Source organism: Pleurodeles waltl, chromosome 7 (genome assembly GCF_031143425.1).
Source record: "Pleurodeles waltl isolate 20211129_DDA chromosome 7, aPleWal1.hap1.20221129, whole genome shotgun sequence".
Lineage (NCBI taxonomy): Eukaryota > Metazoa > Chordata > Amphibia > Caudata > Salamandridae > Pleurodeles > Pleurodeles waltl.
In genome coordinates this window covers 1,070,441,076-1,070,464,415 of record NC_090446.1, presented here as the reverse complement: position 1 = coordinate 1,070,464,415, position 23,340 = coordinate 1,070,441,076, and positions in this window count along the sequence as shown.

Genomic DNA, 23,340 nt, shown 5'->3' with positions numbered 1-23,340 from the left:
GTGGGGCTCTGACCAGGTTCTGTTACCCAGAATCCTTTGCAAACCTCAAAATTTGGCAAACAAAACACATTTTCCTCACATTTCGGTGACAGAAAGTTCTGGAATCTGAGAGGAGCCACAAATTTCCTTCCACCCAGCATTCCCCCAAGTCTCCCGATAAAAATAATACCTTACTTGTGTGGATAGGCCTAGCGCCCGCGACAGGAAATGCCCCAAAACACAACGTGGACACATCCCATTTTTTGACAGAAAACAGAGGTGTTTTTTGCAAAGTGCCTACCTGTAGATTTTGGCCTCTAACTCAGCCGACACCTAGGGAAACCTACCAAACCTGTGCATTTTTGAAAACTAGAGACCTAGGAGAATCCACAATGTGGTGACTTGTGGGGCTCTGACCAGGTTCTGTTACCCAGAATCCTTTGCAAACCTCAAAATTTGACTAAAAAAACACATTTTCCTCACATTTCGGTGACAGAAAGTTCTGGAATCTGAGAGTAGCCACAAATTTCCTTCCACCCAGCGTTCCCCTAAGTCTCCCGATAAAAATGATACCTCACTTGTGTGGGTAGGCCTAGCGCCCGCGACAGGAAATGCCCCAAAATACAACGTGGACACATCCCATTTTTTGACAGAAAACAGAGGTGTTTTTTGCAAAGTGCCTACCTGTAGATTTTGGCCTCTAGCTCAGCCGGCACCTAGGGAAATCTACCAAACCTGTGCATTTTTGGAAACTAGAGACCTAGGGGAATCCAAGATGGGGTGATTTGTGGGGCTCTGACCAGGTTCTGTTACCCAGAATCCTTTGCAAACGTCAAAATTGGCTAAAAAGAAACATTTTCCTAACATTTCGGTGACAGAAAGTTCTGGAATCTGAGAGGTGCCACAAATTTCCTTCCACCCAGCGTTCCCCCAAGTCTCCCGATAAAAATGGTACCTCACTTGTGTGGGTAGGCCTAGCGCCCACGAAAGGAAATGGCCCAAAACACAATGTGGACACATCACATTTTTTTCACAGAAAACAGTGCCTACCTGTGGATTTTGGCCTCTAGCTCAGCCGGCACCTGGGGAAACCTATCAAACCAGCGCATTTCCGAAAACTAGACACCTAGGGGAATCCAAGATGGGGTGACTTGTGGGACACTGACCAGGTTCTGTTACCCAGAATCCTTTGCAAACCTCAAAATTTGGCCAAAAAAACACTTTTTCCTCTAATTTCGGTGACAGAAAGTTCTGGAATCTGAGAGGAGCCACAAATGTCCTTCCACCCAGCGTTCCCTAAGTCTCCCGATAAAAATGATACCTCACTTGTGTGGGTATGCCTAGCGCCCGTGACAGGAAATGCCCCAAAACACAACGTGGACACATCCCATTTTTTGACAGAAAACAGAGGTGTTTTTTGCAATGTGCCTACCTGTAGATTTTGGCCTCTAGCTCAGCCGGCACCTAGGGAATCCTACCAAACCTGTGCATGTTTGAAAACTAGAGACCTAGGGGAATCCAAGATGGGGTGACTTGTGGGGCTCTGACCAGGTTCTGTTACCCAGAATCCTTTGCAAACCTCAAAATTTGGCTAAAAAAAAACATTTTCCTCACATTTCGGTGACAGAAAGTTCTGGAATTTGAGAGGAGCCACAAATTTCCTTCCACCCAGCGTTCCCCTAAGTCTCCCGATAAAAATGATACCTCACTTGTGTGGGTAGGCCTAGCGCCCGCGACAGGAAATGCCCCAAAATACAACGTGGACACATCCCATTTTTTGACAGAAAACAGAGGTGTTTTTTGCAAAGTGCCTACCTGTAGATTTTGGCCTCTAGCTCAGCCGGCACCTAGGGAAATCTACCAAACCTGTGCATTTTTGGAAACTAGAGACCTAGGGGAATCCAAGATGGGGTGATTTGTGGGGCTCTGACCAGGTTCTGTTACCCAGAATCCTTTGCAAACGTCAAAATTGGCTAAAAAAAAATATTTTCCTAACATTTCGGTGACAGAAAGTTCTGGAATCTGAGAGGAGCCACAAATTTCCTTCCACCCAGCGTTCCCCCAAGTCTCCCGATAAAAATGGTACCTCACTTGTGTGGGTAGGCCTAGCGCCCACGAAAGGAAATGGCCCAAAACACAATGTGGACACATCACATTTTTTTCACAGAAAACAGTGCCTACCTGTGGATTTTGGCCTCTAGCTCAGCCGGCACCTGGGGAAACCTATCAAACCAGCGCATTTCCGAAAACTAGACACCTAGGGGAATCCAAGATGGGGTGACTTGTGGGACACTGACCAGGTTCTGTTACCCAGAATCCTTTGCAAACCTCAAAATTTGGCCAAAAAAACACTTTTTCCTCTAATTTCGGTGACAGAAAGTTCTGGAATCTGAGAGGAGCCACAAATGTCCTTCCACCCAGCGTTCCCTAAGTCTCCCGATAAAAATGATACCTCACTTGTGTGGGTATGCCTAGCGCCCGTGACAGGAAATGCCCCAAAACACAACGTGGACACATCCCATTTTTTGACAGAAAACAGAGGTGTTTTTTGCAATGTGCCTACCTGTAGATTTTGGCCTCTAGCTCAGCCGGCACCTAGGGAATCCTACCAAACCTGTGCATGTTTGAAAACTAGAGACCTAGGGGAATCCAAGATGGGGTGACTTGTGGGGCTCTGACCAGGTTCTGTTACCCAGAATCCTTTGCAAACCTCAAAATTTGGCTAAAAAAAAACATTTTCCTCACATTTCGGTGACAGAAAGTTCTGGAATTTGAGAGGAGCCACAAATTTCCTTCCACCCAGCGTTCCCCTAAGTCTCCCGATAAAAATGATACCTCACTTGTGTGGGTAGGCCTAGCGCCCGCGACAGGAAATGCCCCAAAATACAACGTGGACACATCCCATTTTTTGACAGAAAACAGAGGTGTTTTTTGCAAAGTGCCTACCTGTAGATTTTGGCCTCTAGCTCAGCCGGCACCTAGGGAAATCTACCAAACCTGTGCATTTTTGGAAACTAGAGACCTAGGGGAATCCAAGATGGGGTGATTTGTGGGGCTCTGACCAGGTTCTGTTACCCAGAATCCTTTGCAAACGTCAAAATTGGCTAAAAAAAAATATTTTCCTAACATTTCGGTGACAGAAAGTTCTGGAATCTGAGAGGAGCCACACATTTCCTTCCACCCAGCGTTCCCCCAAGTCTCCCGATAAAAATGGTACCTCACTTGTGTGGGTAGGCCTAGCGCCCACGAAAGGAAATGGCCCAAAACACAATGTGGACACATCACATTTTTTTCACAGAAAACAGTGCCTACCTGTGGATTTTGGCCTCTAGCTCAGCCGGCACCTGGGGAAACCTATCAAACCAGCGCATTTCCGAAAACTAGACACCTAGGGGAATCCAAGATGGGGTGACTTGTGGGGCACTGACCAGGTTCTGTTACCCAGAATCCTTTGCAAACCTCAAAATTTGGCCAAAAAAACACTTTTTCCTCTAATTTCGGTGACAGAAAGTTCTGGAATCAGAGAGGAGCCACAAATGTCCTTCCACCCAGCGTTCCCTAAGTCTCCCGATAAAAATGATACCTCACTTGTGTGGGTATGCCTAGCGCCCGTGACAGGAAATGCCCCAAAACACAACATGGACACATCCCATTTTTTGACAGAAAACAGAGGTGTTTTTTGCAAAGTGCCTACCTGTAGATTTTGGCCTCTAGCTCAGCCGGCACCTAGGGAATCCTACCAAACCTGTGCATGTTTGAAAACTAGAGACCTAGGGGAATCCAAGATGGGGTGACTTGTGGGGCTCTGACCAGGTTCTGTTACCCAGAATCCTTTGCAAACCTCAAAATTTGGCTAAAAAAAAACATTTTCCTCACATTTCGGTGACAGAAAGTTCTGGAATTTGAGAGGAGCCACAAATTTCCTTCCACCCAGCGTTCCCCCAAGACTCCCGATAAAAATGGTACCTCACTTGTGTGGGTAGGCCTAGCGCCCATGAAAGGAAATGGCCCAAAACACAACGTGGACACATCAAATTTTTTTCACAGAAAACAGTGCCTACCTGTGGATTTTGGCCTCTAGCTCAGCCGGCACCTGGGGAAACCTAGCAAACCAGTGCATTTCTGAAAACTAGACACCTAGGGGAATCCATGATGGGGTGACTTGTGGGGCTCTGACCAGGTTCTGTTACCCAGAATCCTTTGCAAACCTCAATATTTGGCCAAAAAAACACTTTTTCCTCTAATTTCGGTGACAGAAAGTTCTGGAATCTGAGAGGAGCCACAGATGTCCTTCCACCCAGCGTTCCCCCAAGTCTCCCAATAAAAATGGTACTTCACTTGTGTGGGTAGGCCTAGCGCCAACAAAAGAAAATAGCCCAAAACACAACGTGGACACATCCCATTTTTTGACAGAAAACAGAGGTGTTTTTTGCAAAGTGCCTACCTGTGGATTTTGGCTTGTAGCTCAGCCGGCCCCAGGGGGGGGCAGAAATGGCCTAAAATAAATTTGCCCCCGCAACTCCCCCGGGGAGCGACCCTTGCCCACTGGGTCGCCCCTGCGTGACATTGGCGCAAAAAAAAAGATCCCCAGTGCCTAGTTGTTTCCACCCCCCTTGGGGGCAGATTGACCTAAAATCGGCCGATTTCCCCCAAGGGGGGCAGAAATGGTCTAAATACAATTTGCCCCCCAGGGGAGTGACCCTTGCCTAATGGGTCGCTCCCCATCTCTAAAAAAACAAACAAACAAAAAAAAAAACACAAAAACAAATTAGCCCTGGCGCCTAGAGGTTTCTGTCCCCCCTGGGGGCAGATCGGTCTAATAACAATAGAATAGAATAGATAAATTTGCCCCCCAACCCTCCCCGGGGAACGACCCTTGCCTATGGGGTCGCTCCCCTTGCTTGACAATGGCGCAAAAAAAATATCCCTGGTGCCTAGTTGTTTCTGTCCCCCTTGGGGGCAGATTGACCTAAAATCTGCCGATCTTCCCCCAAGGGGGACAGAAATGGTCTAAATACAATTTGCCCCCCACAGGGGAGCGACCCTTGCCTAATGGGTCTTTCCCCATCTCTAAAAAAACAAACAAACCACAAAAAAAACACATTTTTTTTTAGCCCTGGCGCCTAGAGGTTTCTGCCCCCCCTGGGGGCAGATCGGCCTAATAACAATAGGCTGATTTGCCCCAAACGGGGGCAGAAATGGCCTAAAATAAATTTGGCCCCCCCACCCCCCTGGGGAGCGACCCTTACCAACAGGGTCGCTCCCCTTGTGTGACGGCGCAAAAAAAAAGATCCCTGGTGCCTAGTGGTTTCTGCCCCCCTTGGGAGCAGATTGACCTAAAATCTGCCGATCTTCCACCAAGGGGGACAGAAATGGTCTAAATACAATTTGCCCCCCCCCCCCCAGGGGAGCGACCCTTGCCTAATGGGTCGCTCCCCATCTCTAAAAAAACAAACAAACCAAAAAAAAAACACACATTTTTTTTTAGCCCTGGCGCCTAGAGGTTTCTGCCCCTGGGGGCAGATCGGCCTAATGACAATAGGCTGATCTGCCCCCAGGGGGGGCAGAAATGGCCTAACATAAATTTGCCCCCCACCCTCCCCGGGGAGCGACCCTTGCCAACGGGGTCGCTCCCCTTGCGTGACGGCGCAAAAAAAAAGATCCCTGGTGCCTAGTGGTTTTTGGCCCCCTTGGGGGCAGATTGACCTAAAATCGTCCGATCTGCCCCCAAAGCATGCCGAAATGGCCTAAATACAATTTGCCCCTCCAGGGGAGCGACCCTTGCCTAACGGGTCGCTCCCCATCTGTAAAACAACAACAACAACAAAAAATCCCCGGTGCCTAGTGGTTTCTGCCCCCATTGGGGGCAGATCAGCCTAATTAAAATAGGCTGATCTGCCCCCCTGGGGGGCAGAAATGGCCTAAAATAAATTTGACCCCCAGGGGAACGACCCTTGCCTAAGGGGTCGCGCCCCTTACGTGAAATTCACGAACAAAAAAAAAACTCCCTGGTGTCTAGTGGTTTCTGTCCCCCTTGGGGGCAGAGTGGGCCTCATAAAAATAGGCCAATCTGCCCCCAAGGGGGGGAGAAATGGCCTAAATATAATTTCCCCCCTATGGGAGCGACCTTTGCCTAAGGGGTCGCTCTCCACCTCTAAAAGAAAAAAGAAAACAAAACAGAACAAAAACAAAAAATTATCCCTGGTGCCTAGAGATTTCTGCCCACCCTGGGGGCAGATCAGCCTAATAAAAGGCCAATCTGCCCCAGGGGGGGCAGAAAAGGCCTTAAAAAAAATGCCCCCCCTGGAAGCGACCCTAGCCCAAGGGGTCGCTCCCTCATGCCAGTTTCATTTTTTAAAATAAATCCCTGGTGTCTAGTGGGCATTTCAAAAGCCGGATTGCTTTGCAATCCGGCTTTTGAAACGCAGAGAGAGACTTCAAAGGGAAGGAAATAACTTTCCTTCCCTTTGAAGCCTCTCTCGGCCTCCCCCATGTGATCGGAAGAGAAATGCTTTGCATTTCTCTTCCGATCGCGATGGGAGGAGGCCCTGTGACAATCAGCGCGCGATTGCCCACTGACGTCACAGGGGGGGTGGAAGGGCTTCCCCTTCCATCCCTGCCTTGGGGGGGGGGTGGGGGAACCCCACAGAGGGAGCGCTAGCGCTCCCTCTGGGCTCTGTGCCCAGGACATAATGGTTACGTCCTGGGCACAGCAGCACTGTGCCTCAGGACATAACCATTACGTCCTGGGCACAGAAGGGGTTAATCAAATTCAATTAAACCAAAACAAAATTTAAAGCTTAGTTATAGTAGGAAAATGTTATTTATTCTTTCTATACAAACCTAGTTTAATCTACATAAACATTAGAAATTCTTAAATTATAGTTATAATTTAGAGTTATAATTTCTGGCAGGGTGTAAATATAATATAGCTAGTGCACCTGTGCAGACAGTGTTGTGAACTTGCCAGGCCCACTATATTAACTATAACTAATCCCTCTACCATGCACAATGTTGCCATAAATTATGTAATTTCACGTCATGAGGTTTGTTATAAATGCTATTGGTTATCATGCTACAAGTGATGTAATATAAAAGGGTATAAGCAGTGTGTGGGCAAGGGGTGAGTTGTAGTATGTTTACACCAGGATGTGGTGGTATCCTGATCTTAAGTCCATATTGGAAAACTATCAGGAGCCTGTGAGTTCCTCCATGATATAATTGACTGCCAGTATCAGGTCCCTCTCTCTTTTAATGGCAATATTTTGTATGCACATATCTATACATATTCACACCTCCCGGGCTCCTTGGACTTCCTAGCTACAGCAGGGCCACACACAGGGGATAGGCCCCTCCACTTTTTTGATGATGATGTCCTACTCCTCTCATTTTCAGGCCTCTGACTCCACTTTGGGCTGGAGGTTAAAAGCTATACGTCTGTGGCCAGAGCTATGGGCTGGCTGGCCTGACCGGTCAATGTGAAGTCAGACCATCTGGCCTTCCAAACAGCTGATGCCCTTGATGATGGGCTCAACTTCTCCAAGCAGTGAATCTAGTGAGTTCAGGTAGATACCAAATCCAAAAAAGAACAGCTGCAGGTATTCAGCTGTGTGGTAGCTGAGGATCATTCCTGCCCCATCTTTGGTGACATAGACCTTTAGTTTGTCAAACGTTCCTGGTGTCTTATGTCAGCAGCAAAAACTCCTGTGAGTGGGAGGCAGATGGTTGTGCCAAATGCATATACCATGGTTCTGGTAGGTCAGAGAACTGGAGGTTTGGGAAGGGAGTTGCATTATACCTGCACCTTAATGTTTATTGATGCCCATGTGTCAATGGGTGCTGGGCGGGACTGGCTATCTACCAGAATCCATCATTTGGGTGCGGATTGTTTGCATCTCTAAGACAGCTCAACAGGTGGATTACTTGCAGGACACCATCTGCATTGTCATTGTCCATGTCTTTTTCTAGTAGAGGTGCGGATGTATCCATGGCATTGACGGCTTTCTTGTCAGTACCTCTAGGTGAGGGCTGGATTGTCATACCTTTGTGTAATGGTTCAAATGCCATTTTCCCATGTGTCAGAATGGGCTGCTGCACAACTAACAGGGCCTGTTTGTCTTGGTTGTCTTTGGGAGATCCCTCTTGCTGGTGGAGGAATCTTTCCTGACTTGGGATTTCAGTCTTTAGGATACAGGCTATCTGGGTGAGAGTCTTTTTCTACGATCACTTTCTGTAAATCTGGGCATATTCAGGGAGGCACTTGATAGCATGATGCAGCCTTTAAGTATTCCGCCACTGGACCTTCTATCATTAGTGTACCATGTGCTCTCTCTCCTGGCTAGGTTGACTTTGGTGAATTAATTATGCCATTATTCTGTAAATTATGAGCTGCTGTACAACCCACGTGAAACAAATGAGTAATCTTTGTTGCATATATGTATGTTGTGCATATAATTTTAGAACATTTGCACGATCATCACTATGTGCTTTGACATAAGATTAGTACATCTATCTCTGTGAGTTTGTTTATATCAATAGATTCTAAGTGTACTTAACCCCTGGGGTGCCCTGGACCAGCTAGTCTCGCCCTCGACCATGGGTGCCGTGTGCTGAGGACGAGACCATATCGTCCTGCACCCAGCACACGGGGAGTGCTAGGGCTCCCTCCATGGTCAGTGACAAGGATGGAAGGGGAATCGCCTCCCTTTCCACACCCGCCCCCCAGCGATGTCTGATGATGTCAGTGCACGATCGTGCCCTGACCTCATCAGAGGCCGCACTGCTTTAATTTCTCTTACGATCCTGGGGCTGAGGGAAGCACAGAGACATGAAAGGAAAGGAAAGATCTTTCCTTTTCTTTCATGTCTCTTTGAGCAGTTCTGCAGCCTGACTGTGAAGCGATCCAGCTGCAGAAAAGCCCACTAGACACCAGGGATTTTGTTTGTTTTTGTTGATTTTATGTATAAGGGGAGTGGCCCCTTTGGCCGGGGCCGCTCCCCAGGAAGGCAATATATTATAAGACCATTTCTGCCCCGGCGGGGGCAGATCAGACTATTTTAATTAGGCTGATCTGCCCCCGGGGGGGGAGGCAGAACCCATTAGTCACCAGGGATATTTTTTGTTTTTGTTTTTTTACATATGGAGCATGACCACTTAGGCAAGGGTCGCTCCCCTGGGGGCAAATTGTTTTTCTGCCATTTTTGCCCCCCTTGGGGGCACATCAGCCTATTTTTCTTTTTAGGCCAATCTGCCTCCAAGGGGGGCAGAAACCACTAGACACCAAGGAATTTTTATTTTGGTCAATTTCATGCAAGTGGAGCGACCCCTTAGGCAAGGGTTGCTCCCCTGGGGGCAGATTTATTTTAGGCCATTTCTGACCCCCTTAGGGGCAGATCGGCGTATTTTAATTAGGGCGATCTGCCCCCAAGGGGGCAGAAACCACTAGGCACTGGGGATTTTTTATTTTTTTTGTTTTTTTGTTTGTTTTACAGATGGGGAGTGACTCCTTAGGCAAGGGTCACTCACCTAGGGGGAGATTTTATTTTAGGCCATTTGTGCCCACCTTGGGGGCAGATCAGACTATTTTTATTTGGCCAATCTGCTTCCAAGGGGGGCAGAAACCACTAGACACCAGGGATTTTTTTGTGCCAATTTCACGCAAAGGGAGTAACCCCCTTAGGCAAGGGTTGCTCCCCTGGGAGGCAAATTTATTTTACGCCATTTCTGCCCACCTTGGGGGCAGATCGGCTTATTTCTATTAGGCCTATTAGGCCAATCTTCCGCCATGGGGGGCAGAAACCACTTAGGCCCTAGGGATTGGTGTGTGTCTGTTGGAATTAAAAAAATAACAAATAGTGTGGTGGTGGCTACCCACCAGTATGGGCATAGTTATGCCCCCATCCCAACTGAAGGGGGTAATAGTCTTTCAGCTCTCCCCCGCACACTAAAACATCTTATCCAAGGGCAAGCAAGAGGACATTTGAATATTGTGGGTTTTGCTTTTACATTTGGGCCATGAGAGCTTGTCAAACTCTCAAAATCATCCCACTTGGAATAGTGAGGGCTGCACTTTTTGGACTTTGGGAAGCTGCCATGTCAAAAAATCTACAAGACCTAGACACATCTGAAAACTAAACATCTGGGTGAGTCCAGGACGGTGTGCTTCACATGCACCTGCACCATTTTCTTACCGACAATGCTCTGCAAACCTCCAACTTTGGTGGAAATCACACATTTTCCCACATTTTTGTGATGGAACCTTCCAGAATCTGCAAGAATCCACAAAATTCCTACCACCCATCATTGTCACATCTATGCCGATAAAAATTGTGCCCCACTTGTCAGTCTAAAAATGTTTTTTTTCAAACTGCCCTTTTTGACCCGCTTTGATTCCCCCTCATTTTCAACATATTTATGGCTCTTCCCTGTCGCAGGCACTTGGCCCACCTACACAAGTGAGGTACCAGTTTTACCAGGAGACTGAGAGGGAACGTTGGGACATTTGTGCCGGTGCAGTGATCCCACACAGAAATGTGGGAAAAATGAGATTTTTTTAGCTAAATTTGAGGTCTACTGATGATTCTGGGTAAGAAACCACTGGGGGATAGTGATGGGTCTCTCCGATCCGACCCACACTCTCCCCGGACTTGTGCTGACACTGCCTCTTCTGCACCGGAAGTAACCCAGGATGGCGGCGCTAGCATTGGTTACCTGACAACAACGCGGGACTTGACGGGATTCAAAAGACGGCTTCCTCTCCTTTCCAAGGGGAGCGCCGGGAATAGGAGCCGGAAGAACCAGGAGTATGAGGACACAGAAGAACGGACGGACCAAGAGGACGCCGACACCAAAGACGAAGACGCCGCTCTTTGGAGGAGCGGAACTCCGCCGGAGTCGGAGCCAACGGAAATCCTTGAAGAAGACCGCTGACACCGGGGAGCTATGCGAAAGAGCCACCACGCTTCAGGAGAAGCGTGGCCACTCCAGGTAGGGGGTGCGGAACAAGGGGAAGCGGGCGGGAGGCGGGAGTTAAAAGAGAGGGCGGGGAAGGGCAAACAAAGGGGCACTGCACGGGGAGCACGGGGAGAAAAGGGGGAGAGATTGTGGGGAGAGACCCAAGGCGTAAGAAGACATAGAAGAAAAGGGAGAGAGAGAAAGACAAAGACACTGGAAAGACCTATATATGCATACTAATATATAACATTAATCAAAAGAGACGAAAGGGAAAAAACAGGAAAGGAAGGAAGACTGTAGGATACGAACAACAGGAAAAGAAGAAAAAAAACAGAGAGAAAGAAATAGAACAGACCCCAGAAAGAACCAGGAAAGAATAAGAAAAGTAAAGAAGAAAAGACAGGAGAAAGGTAAATAGAGAAGAGAAGAGAGAGAAGAAAGAAAAATTAAACCACAACCCAGCACTTACCAGATCTATTTTCTTCTCTTTCCGCACGCTTTCCGCGAGGTCCTCAGAGGGAGAAAAGAAGAAGAAGACGCGAGTTCATATCCAGAAGGAGAAGATGCCACCACCTACCATAACATAACAACTATCTATGTCTGGTCCCTATATACTGCCTATCAAACCAATAAATCAAACCTACTAAAACAAAAACCCGCGCAGTCTGGTGTCTAGAACAGCCATCCTCGTACAAAGTGGTGTCAGAAGTGGGATACTTGCCGATCTGTTAAAGAGAAGATGGAGGAAAAACCTACCATGGCGGATGTCATCACACAACTCGCAGAAGGACAACAACATCTTCAGTTGATGTGGGAGCAACAAATGAAGGAGGCTAAAGAGGAGAGAGGCGCATTGCAAACCGCGCTTAAAAGTCAGGCCACAATTATGGCCAACAACCAACTCGTCCACGAAACTGCCCTGAGTAAGTTAACAGAAACCATTGCTCACACAAAGGTACATCCTAATGTACCCAGCAGCGTGCTCCAAAAATATCAAGACCAGGAGGATCCTGACCCCTTCTTTCTTAATTTTGAGAGGGTGGCCAGCTCAGCCAACTGGCCCGAAGATAAATGGGGTCAATATATTGCTCCGCTATTGACCGGACAATTACAGGCGACCTATCAGGCCATAAATCCTACAGGTACCCTACCGTATAAAGACATCAAAAAGACCATCCTGGAAAGAGTAGGCCTGGACAGCGAAAGTTATCCAAATAAATTTAGACACATGAAATGGATGGTACAGGAAAGCCCCTGCACTTTATATTACCGGGTTTAATACGCTGCTGGGCGATGGCTGCGACCCACAGAAAAAACTCGGGAGGAGATGTTCGATGTTGTAGTACTGGAACAATTCCTGGATGCCCTACCTCCTTCCACAAGGAACTGGGTTCGCCAACATCCCGGGTTAAGCAATGAAACGGCCATTGAGTTAGCATGTGCCTTTCACAGGAGCCCGGATTTTAAAGCCAGTCCCAGCAGGAACCCTGAAACAACCTCTATGCGTCCAGGCATGGGAAAGGGACTACCTCCTCGACCTCCGACTTCCCACGAACCAGAACAAATTCGTATACCCCATCCAAATCCAGCCTTATATCCCACAAATGGCCCTCAATGTTATCATTGTTCGGAATGGGGTCACATCGCACGATTCTGTCCACAAAAAAGAGATGTAGAAGAGCCAATGGAAATCGTTGTCACAAAAGGAAGGGTATTCTGGGCAGGGGAGACCAAACCCACATATACTCTACCCATACTTCTGAACGGGCAGGAGAAAGTAGCTCTGGTTGAATCGGGGTGCAGTCAGAGCGTGATAAGACAAGATCTGGTGAGCCCAAGACAAACTGTGCCCCAGGCCCATGTGTTAATCGCCTGTGTCCATGGAGACCAATCCTATTATCCTGTCGCTATGATCAAGTTTCAGTGGAGGGGTGAGGAGGAACCTCTCAGGGTGGGAGTGTTGCCACATCTCGAAGAAGACATTATCATTGGGACTGATTATACAGCCTTCACACGGTTGTTGAGTAAAGCTGGGGAGGAACACATAATGAAGAAATGGTGGGAAGAAATACCCTATGATACCGAGATAGCCGAAACTCATCCTATCAAACCCCACTTAAGTAGAATACAGAAAAGAAATCAGAGACAATTGCATTGGGAAGAGAACTGTGGGAACATTGATGTACCAGAAGTCACGAGAAAGGTATATACCGTAGCGAGTGACTTTAGACAAAGTCAGAGAGAGGATCCCTCATTGAAAAATGCATGGGAAAAAGCACTTAGTAACGAGAGTGCAGGAGCAGGACCCTCATTTCACATCCATAATAATCTGTTATATAGGATACCCCAGTCGGGAGACAATCCACAGCGACAATTAGTAGTCCCTAACAGCTATCGAATGCAGGTGCTGCAGGTAGCACATGGGGGAGCAGGGGAAGGGCATCTCGGACGGGATAAGACTGAGGAGGCGATACTTAAACGATTTTACTGGCCCGGGATATACGGGGAGATACGTAGGTTCTGCCAAAATTGTCAGAAATGCCAGCTATATAATCCAGTCACGCAACCCCCAGCCCCGTTACAGCCCCTCCCAATAATAGAAACTCCTTTCTCCTGGGTGAGAATTGGACCTTATTGGCCCCCTCACTCCATCTACTCGGGGGAGACAATGGGGGTCATTTTGACCTTGGCGGACGGCGGAGGCCGTCCGCCAAGGTACCGCCGCTGAATGACCGCACCGCGGTCAAAAGACCGCGGCGGCAATTCAGACATTTCCTCTGGGCCGGCGGGTGCTCTCCAAAAGAGCGCCCGCCGGCCCAGAGGAAATGCCCCTGCAACGAGGACGCCAGCTCAGAATTGAGCCGGCGTAGTTGCAGGGGTGCGACGGGTGCAGTTGCACCCGTCGCGTATTTCAGTGTCTGCTTAGTAGACACTGAAATACTTTGCGGGGCTCTCTTACGGGGGCCCCTGCAGTGCCCATGCCATGGGCATGGGCACTGCAGGGGCCCCCAGGGGCCCCGCGGCACCCCCTACCGCCATCCTGTTCCTGGCGGGAGACCCGCCAGGAACAGGATGGCGGTAGGGGGTGTCAGAATCCCCATGGCTGCGGAGCGCGCTCCGCAGCCATGGAGGATTCACAAGGGCAGTGGTAAACCGGCGGGAGACCGCCGGTTTACCCTTTCTGGCCGCGGCTGAACCGCCGCGGTCAGAATGCCCTCGGGAGCACCGCCAGCCTGTTGGCGGTGCTCCCGTGGTCGGTGACCCTGGCGGTCACCGGCCGCCAGGGTCAGAATGACCCCCTATATGTCCTGGTGCTGGTTGACTATGCCACTCGATATCCTGAGGCAATACCCCTCCCGAGTATGCACACAAAGGTAGTAGCTGAGGCTGTGATTGAGTTCTTTTCACGGGTCGGTTTCCCTAAAGAGATCTTGACTGATCAAGGCACCCCATTCATGTCCCGACTTATGGGAGAGGTCTGTAAAACATTGGGAATAAAACAAATTAGGACCTCCGTATACCACCCCCAAACCGACGAACTAGTGGAACGCTATAATCGGACTATTAAGTCATTACTTAGGAAAAGTATTGCAGAAGACGGGAAGGATTGGGAAAAAAAAGTTACCCCTTGTACTATATGCAATACGTACACACACTCAATCATCCCTTGGATATAGCCCCTATGAACTATTATTTGGCCGAACCCCTTGCACTCTCCTAGACATGTTAGTAGAACAGTGGGAAGAGACAGATGAGGAAACGACGGATCTCCTGACTTAAACTAAAGAATTAAGAGAGAATCTGCAGTCAGTTTGGGATAGGGCACATGATAACCTACGAGAAGCTCAAGAAAGACAGAAGAAATATCATGATACTAGAAGTGTACTACGTACTCTTAATGTTGGGGACAAGGCACTGATCCTCCTCCCCAGTAGGGAGAATAAATTATTGACCTGATGGCAAGGACCTTATGAAGTATTAGAATGGATTAACCCCACAACATATAGGTTGGCCCTTCCCCACAGACTCCATCGAGACCAGATCTATCACATAAACCTGTTAAAAAAATGGCAGGAGACAGACGACATACATAAAATTCAACATATCACAACCAATCATAGAGACGACATACCATATCCCTCCTTTTTCCCCTCCCAAAACCCAGAGGACAGTATACCTAAAATCAACTCCAACCTGTTGGACCCACATAAAAAGTCCCTCTCACAGATGGTTAAATCCTATGCAGATGTTTTTTCACAACAACCCGGTCACACTACCTTAACTGAACATAGCATCCGCACGAAAAGTGAGGCAATAGCAAGACAAAGACCCTACAGAATCCCCGAGGCCAAGAAAGCGGTAATGGAACAAGAAGTTCAAAAGATGTTACGGACAGGTATTATAGAACCGTCCAATAGTCCCTGGTGTTCTCCCCGGTGGTGTTGGTACCTAAGCCGGATGGGACTACCAGATTTTGCGTAGACTACAGAAGGGTCAACGAGCTTACTTATTTCGACGCATATCCTATGCCACGCATAGACGAATTATTGGAGAAGATAGGTTATGCCAGGTTCATGTCTACCCTAGATCTAACAAAAGGGTATTTGCAGATCTCTCTAACCAAAACAGACCGAAAAAAACGCCTTTGCAACACCTTCCGGGTTGTATCAATTTACCGTCTTGCCTTTTGGGTTACATGGAGCTCCCGCCACCTTTCAGAGATTAATGGATATGGTCTTACGACCCCATCACCTGTATGCAGCAGCATCATTAGATGACATCGTGATATTTAGTGACACATGGTCTGACCACCTCCAACACTTAGCAGCGGTATTACAGGCATTAGGGAAGCCCACTTGACCGCCAATCCAGAAAAGTGTAAACTGGGATGTACGTCTATAAGATATTTAGGATACATCTTAGGACAGTGGCAGGTCCGCCCTCAAATAGAGAAAGTGGAAGCTATCCAACATATCCCAATTCCAACGTCAAAAAAAGACGTACGTGCCTTTCTAGGTCTCGTCGGGTACTACAGACGGTTTATACCCGGGTTTTCTACCATTGCCGAGCCCCTTACTAACTTACTGAAAAACACGTCCCCAAAAACCTTCACTTCGTTGTCCGAAGCTAGTATGCGTAGCTTTCTCCAGCTCAAGACTGCCCTATCTACTGATCCTGTTTTATGTTGTCCTGACTTCAATAGCCCATTCTGCTTACAAACTGATGCTTCCGAAGTGGGGCTAGGGGCTGTATTGTCTCAACCTCAACCTGATGGTACTACCCGGCCCATCTTATACATTAGTAGGAAGCTACTCCCACGAGAACAGCACTATCCGACCATTGAGAAAGAGTGTCTGGCCATTAAGTGGGCCATTGAGTCCCTCCGTTATTATCTCAGTGGCCGTCCCTTTACCCTCTTGACTGACCACGCTCCTCTCACCTGGCTAGCTCGCAATAAGGATACCAACCCTAGAATCCTGAGATGGTTTCTTTCTCTGCAACCTTTTTCTTTCCAGGTGCTTCATTCTCCAGGCCGGGCCATGGTCAATACGGATTTTCTCTCCCGGCATCCCGTTACAGAGCGTCATCGACAGACGCTCTCTAGGGGGAGTGTTTGTGATGGGTCTCTCCGATCCGACCCACACTCTCCCCGGACTTGTGCTGACACTGCCTCTTCCGCATCGGAAGTAACCCAGGATGGCGGCGCTAGCATTGGTTACCTGACAACAACGCAGGACTTGACGGGATTCAAAAGACTGCTTCCTCTCCTTTCCAAGGGGAGCGCCGGGAATAGGAGCCGGAAGAACCCAGAGTATGAGGACACAGAAAAACGGACGGAACAAGAGGACGCTGACACCAAAGACGAAGACGCCGCTCTTTGGAGGAGCGGAACTCCGCCGGATTCGGAGCCGACGGAAATCCTTGAAGAAGACCGCTGACCCCAGGGAGCTTTGCGAAAGAGCCGCCACGCTTCAGGAGAAGCGTGGCCACTCCAGGTAGGGGGTGCGGAACAAGGGGAAGTGGGCGGGAGGCGGGAGGTAAAAGAGAGGGAGGGGAAGGGAAAACAAAGGGGCACTGCACGGGGAGAAAAGGGGGAGAGATTGTGGGGAGAGACCCAAGGCGTAAGAAGACATAAAAAGAAAAGGGAGAGAGAGAAAGACAAAGACAGCGGAAAAACCTATATATGCATACTAATATATAACATTAATCAAAAGAGATGAAAGGGAAAAAACAGGAAAGGAAGGAAGACTGTAGGATACGAACAACAGGAAAAGAAGAAAAAAAACAGAGAGAAAGAAAAGACAGCGAGGAAAGAAATAGAACAGACCCCAGAAAGAACCAGGAAAGAATAAGAAAAGTAAAGAAGAAAAGACAGGAGAAAGGTAAATAGAGAAGAGAAGAAAGAAAAATTAATCCACAACCCCGCACTTACCAGATCTATTTTCTTCTCTTTCCGCATGCTTCCCGCGAGGTCCTGAGAGGGAGAAAAGAAGAAGAAGACGCGAGTTCATATCCAGAAGGAGAAGACGCCACCACCTACCATAACATAACAACTATCTATGTCTGGTCCCTATATACTGCTTATCAAACCAATAAATCAAACCTACTAAAACAAAAACCCGTGCAGTCTGGTGTCTAGAACATCCATCCTCGTACAGGGATCCACACAAGTCACACCTCCCTGGACTCCCTGGTAGGTTTGCCTGTATGGCTGCTGAGCCCAGGACCAAAAACGCATGTGCCCACCCCTGCAAAAACAGGTGGCTTTGTATTTAATAATTTTGATGTGTCCACATAGTGTTTTGGGGTATTTACTTTCACAGGCACTAGGCCTACCCACACAACTGAGGTACCATTTTTATTGGGAGACTTTGGGGAATGCTGGGTGGAAGGAAATTTGCGGCTCCTCTCCGATTCCAGAACTTTCTATCACCGAAATTTAAGGAAAAAAGTGTTTTTTTGCCAAATGTTGAGGTTTGCAAGGGATTCTGGGTAACAGAACCTGGTGAGAGCCCCACAAGTCACCCCATCTTGGATTCCCACAGATGTCTAGTTTTCAAAAGTGCACATGTTTGGTAGGCTTCCCTAGCTGAGCTAGAGGTCAAAATCCACAGCTAGGCAATTTGCAAAAAACAGGTCTGTTTTCTTTGGGAAAATTTGATCTGACTATGTTGTGTTTTGAGGCATTTTCTGTTGCGGGGATTAGGCCTATCCACATAAGTGAGGTATCAATTTTATCGAGAGACTTAGGGAAATACTGGGTGGAAGGAAATGTGTGGCTCCTCTTAGATTCCAGAACTTTCTGTCAACGAACTGTGAGGAAAAAGTGTTTTTTTGCCAAATTTTGAGGTTTGCAAAGGATTCTGGGTAACAGATCCTGGCGAGAGCCCCACAAGTCACCCCATCTTGGGGTGCCAAACTCCACAGCTAGGCACTTTACAAAAAACAGGTCTGTTTTCTTTGGTAAAATGTGATGTGTCCTTGTTGTGTTTTGGGGCATTTCCTGTTGCGGGCACTAGGCCTACCCACACAAGTGAGGTACCATTTTTATCGGGAGATTTGAGGGAACACAGAATAGCAGAACAAGTGTTATTGCTCCTTGTCTTTCTCTAAATGTTTTTCTTCGAAATGTAAAACAGTGTGTAAAAAAGATGTCTACTTGAGAAATGCCCTGTAATTCACATGCTAGTATGGGGACCCCAGAATTAAGAAATGTGCAATTAACCACTGCTTCTCAACACCTTAGCTTGTGCCCATTTTGGAAATACAAAGGTTTCCTTGATACCTATTTTTCACTCTTTATATTTCATGAAATGAATTACTGCATACCTGGCATACAATGAAAAAGCATTGGCTCTGGGTACCTAGAGTTCTTGATGAACCTACAAGCCTTATATATCTCTGCAACCAGAAGAGTCCAGCAGATGTAACGGTATATTGCTTTTTGAAAATCTGACATCGCATTATTTCAGCTGTTATTTTCTGTAGGAAAACCTTGTAGAATCTACACAATGACCCCTTTCTGAATTCAGAATCTTGTCTACTTTTTAGAAATGTTTAGCTGTCCAGGATCCAGCATTGGTTTTACACCCATTTCTGTCACTAACTGAAAAGCTGCTAAAAGCACAAAAAATAGTAAAAATGGGGTATGTCTCAGTAAAATGCCAAAATTGTGTTGAAAAATGTGGTTTTGTGATTCGAGTCTACCTGTTCCTGAAAGCTTGGAAGATGGTGATTTTAGCAGCCGCAAACCCTTTGTTGATGCCATTTTCAGGGGGAAAAAAACACAAACCTTCTTCTGTAGCCCTTTTCCCCATTTTTTACCCATTCTGTGTCTATGGGAAAATGTGTTCGTACATATGGCCCAAAGTTATTAAACATGAAATATTATAGATTTCACCATCGTGAAAGTTTCTGAGTGCTTTCAGTTGCACTGCACTCACTGAGTTTAGAGGGTTTGAAAACGGAGGTGCTAATCTGAGAAAATCCAGACCCGCGGAGGCGCAGCATTTACAGCGCTGACGCTTATTGGTAGCAGTAAAAAGTAAATCGAGAAGGTGTGTTCCCTGAAAACTCAACATGAACTGCTTTATGTACTGAGTGAGAGTCGCTGTCATTCCGGGGAGCACACTTTTTGGAAAGTTTGGAAAGGGAATTGCCAGAATGGGGAGCTGGTTTACCAACATTTAGAATGGGGTACTTGCAAAAATATTGATGGGTATATTAATTGTCCTGGTCTGTCTATTAGGATTATGGGGGGCATGCAAAATCAATGACAAAATAAAGAGAAATTGGACCAAAAGAACCAGGAGAAATGAAGAAAGTGAAAGAGAGAAAATGTTTAATGAAATTTGGGAAAGCTCACATAAAGGCCAGGATGTTGAAATGCGCATTATGCGCAAGGTGAAAAATGTAAAGTGAAAAGTCAAAAGAAAGATTTGTGTGATGACGAGCGTCATCAGAGGAGGGACTGAGAGAGCGTAGCTTAAATATTACATATATTAGATGTGAAATGCTTATACCTAACAATGCTGCATACAAAAACGATCATAAAATATTATTTGTTTAAATGTATTCTTAACATGATTATAAGTGTAAGTTACTATTGCGAACATAAACTAATGTCGACTGTAAGAAATAATTGCTTGCATTATGATTAATTGAATATGTTAACTCCTACGAAGATTGCATTAGAACCCATAGGTCTGAAATTAGCGTGAGTTGAAGTTTTAGCCGTGTAGCTCTCATATTAAAGCATATTTTTCTGTTTTCCAGTGTGCTGACTCGTAAAAGGCCATGACCCAGCATGTGTTCTTTTTCTTTGTTTTATGTTGCAAGTTATGCTCCGTTCCCATCCGCATGCTAGCTGCCTTAGTATAAGTTTTAAACGTTTGCAACAAAATATAGAAACATTCAAGGACGTTTTACCATGGAAAAGAGAACTTTTGACCTGAAGAACGTGCCAAAGGATGAAGTAACCCCGGATGTGCCACCTACGAAGACGTCAATTATGAAGACCAATCAAAATGTTATAAATTATCGTGGGGTGACAATTTGGATTACCTAATGTATAATTTGATAGGCTAAAGATAGTGAGGTATAGCTATTATCCAATAGAATTTTGGGGGAATGTATTGTGAAAAAGGGATAAAAACTCATGACACAGAACAGTCACTACTATTAGGTAGGGAATGATATTGATTGCATCCAGAAACTCTGTCACTCTGTTTGGTGATTTGAGACTTAGACAAAATCATCTTCATCCACAGACTGCCCCTTTACACTTTTCCTCCTTGTGAGGAAAGTGTCCCCTGTCCCTTAGATGAAATAAACTGTTGGCGATCTAACTGATGTCCTGAAGACGAAGACTGATCCTGTATGCTGACTTATTCTGAGGAGGGTAATTATGACAATGGTATTGTAATTTGACTGTTTGCTTTTCCTTTCTAGGTACCAACTGCTGTATTTTTGAATAGAGACCTTAGTCAGATGTTTTCCAAATTTGTGTTCAAAATTATTTTGCATGAAGCCCAACATGCTGATGCTAATTAGTGGTTAGGCTAGGTGATCACTTTGACTGACGCAAATAGACATGACTGACTTTGTGCTATGCTGAACTGAGACGTATATGATATCCTATGCACTCTAATCTATGCATATCTTATGTTTGGCGCCCTTATGTTTGTGACCTTTGCATTATTGAAGTTTTATCACAGCCGTTGTGTCGTGACTTTGCTTTTATGTTACTTGGTTTTGAGATTGACACTTCTATTATTAGATTGTAATCAATAGGGAATAAAATTTGTAAAACTTTAATAAAGGTGTGGTTATTCATGGCTGAAAGGTCATGGTTGCGCCAAACAATTTAATCAATGTCTGTTGATAACGTCATTGACATATTGCTTGACATATTGATCAGTTATCTCGTTCTACCTCACCACTGGGTCAAAAGATTCATTGGCCTAAAACGAGTCCTAATGTGTATAAAATTGACATAAAGGGACGCGTTAACACGGCCATATTTGAGAAATGAGATTTTGAAAATAAAAATTGTAATTATCTATTTATGAAACAAAAATCGACGTGTAGCAGAACGAACACAGGCACCCTCAGGCAGCAACAATCCAAATGCATAAATGGACATGATTTTAGAATGTTTGCTGTTTGCTTTAACATGACGCTGAAGTACAGCGCAATAAATAAGCAATTTACTTCTAATTGAGGTGCAGTTTGAAGCCTCTTGTATACAAGAACTGCGAAGACATCAGGCTGTTGTTTTAACTATCAACAAATGAGTCGAAGATGAAACCTTTTAAAAACATAAATAATAATAATAAAGATAATGTTTATTGTTTGGTTACTGAAAATCATTACAATCAAAATTAGCGTCAACAATAATAACATTCCAAGTCAGATGGCTTACAAAGCAATATTACATTAAAACACGTATCATTAGCCAAAGGGCATATGGACAGTCTAAAATACAACATACGAGTCTTTCAAACATTCTGCACTTGTCAATGCTTATAAAATAAAATGCAGGGGGTAATATACATAGTAGTGGGTGATTTTTGTCAGCATGAGTTAGGCACGAAGTCCTCATGTTCACATCTGGAACAAGCACCTGTCTTAATGATAATGCCGGCACAGCCAGCTCCTTCGATAGCTGATAAATGAGTCAAAATGGCAGTGCCAAACATGTTTACGCACCTGCTGAAAGACTTCTGCAGCCCTCCGTCTAAAGGGAAAATCAAATTCGAAGAACTTTTTTCACCATGCAGTGGGAAGGCCGGGCTCACACACCTGCAGTGTCTGACCCTGAGGGATGCTCCTCACAAGAAGCTCTAATGTGACCTCATCAATACATATAGGGCTGATGGATGAGAGGCGGCATATATGGAGTAGCTGATCCTGTATGCTAGCCCAGGGCCTTCTGCTGAGTGCACCCTGTTCAGTGCTTAATTTGTGCTTGTTGTTTCCGGTGCTGAGCACAGTCACTTATAGAGACGATGTTTCTGCAAATCAAAGGAGTGGTGTTGGGGTGTAGCTTCGCCCCAGAGATAGCTAACCTAGTAATGGACTGTTTCGAAAGAAAATGAGTATATGACAACTGCAACCCCTTTTCAAAAAATATTTTAAAATGGTTTAGATGCATAGTTGATATCTTTATGATTTGGCAAGGAGATCAGGCAACTCTGTGTACTTTCCATAAATGGCGTAACTATCGCACACCAGATTTTAAGTTTACCATGCATGCAGATAATCAAAACATAAACATTTTAGATTTATGGATTATTTCGAAAGAAGGACACTTACAAATAAGTCTATGGGGGTCATTCTGACCCCGGCGGGCGGCGGGAGCCGCCCGCCTGGAGGGAGCCGCCATATGGCCGCTCCGCGGTCAAAAGACCGCGGAGGCCATTCTGGCTTTCCCGCTGGGCTGGCGGGCGACCGCCAGAAGGCCGCCCGCCAGCCCAGCGGGAAACCCCTCCCCACAAGGAAGCCGGCTCCGAATGGAGCCGGCGGAGTGGAGGATGTGCGACGGGTGCAGTGGCACCCGTCGCGAATTCCAGTGTCTGCAAAGCAGACACTGGAATTCAAAGTGGGGCCCCAGGGGCCCCACGACACCCCTCACCGCCATCCTGTTCCTGGCGGTCAGAACCACCAGGAACCGGATGGCGGTGAGGGGGTCGGAATCCCCCATGGCGGCGCAGCAAGCTGCGCCGCCATGGGGGATTCCCAGGGCAGCGGAAAACCGGCAGGAGACCACCGGTTTTCCTGGTCTGACCGCGGCCAAACCGCCGCGGTCAGAATGCCCTGCGGGGCACCGCCAGCCTGTTGGCGGTGCTCCCGTATCGGAATGACCCCCTATATAAAAAAACAACAGATCGAAATACATTGTTGCAC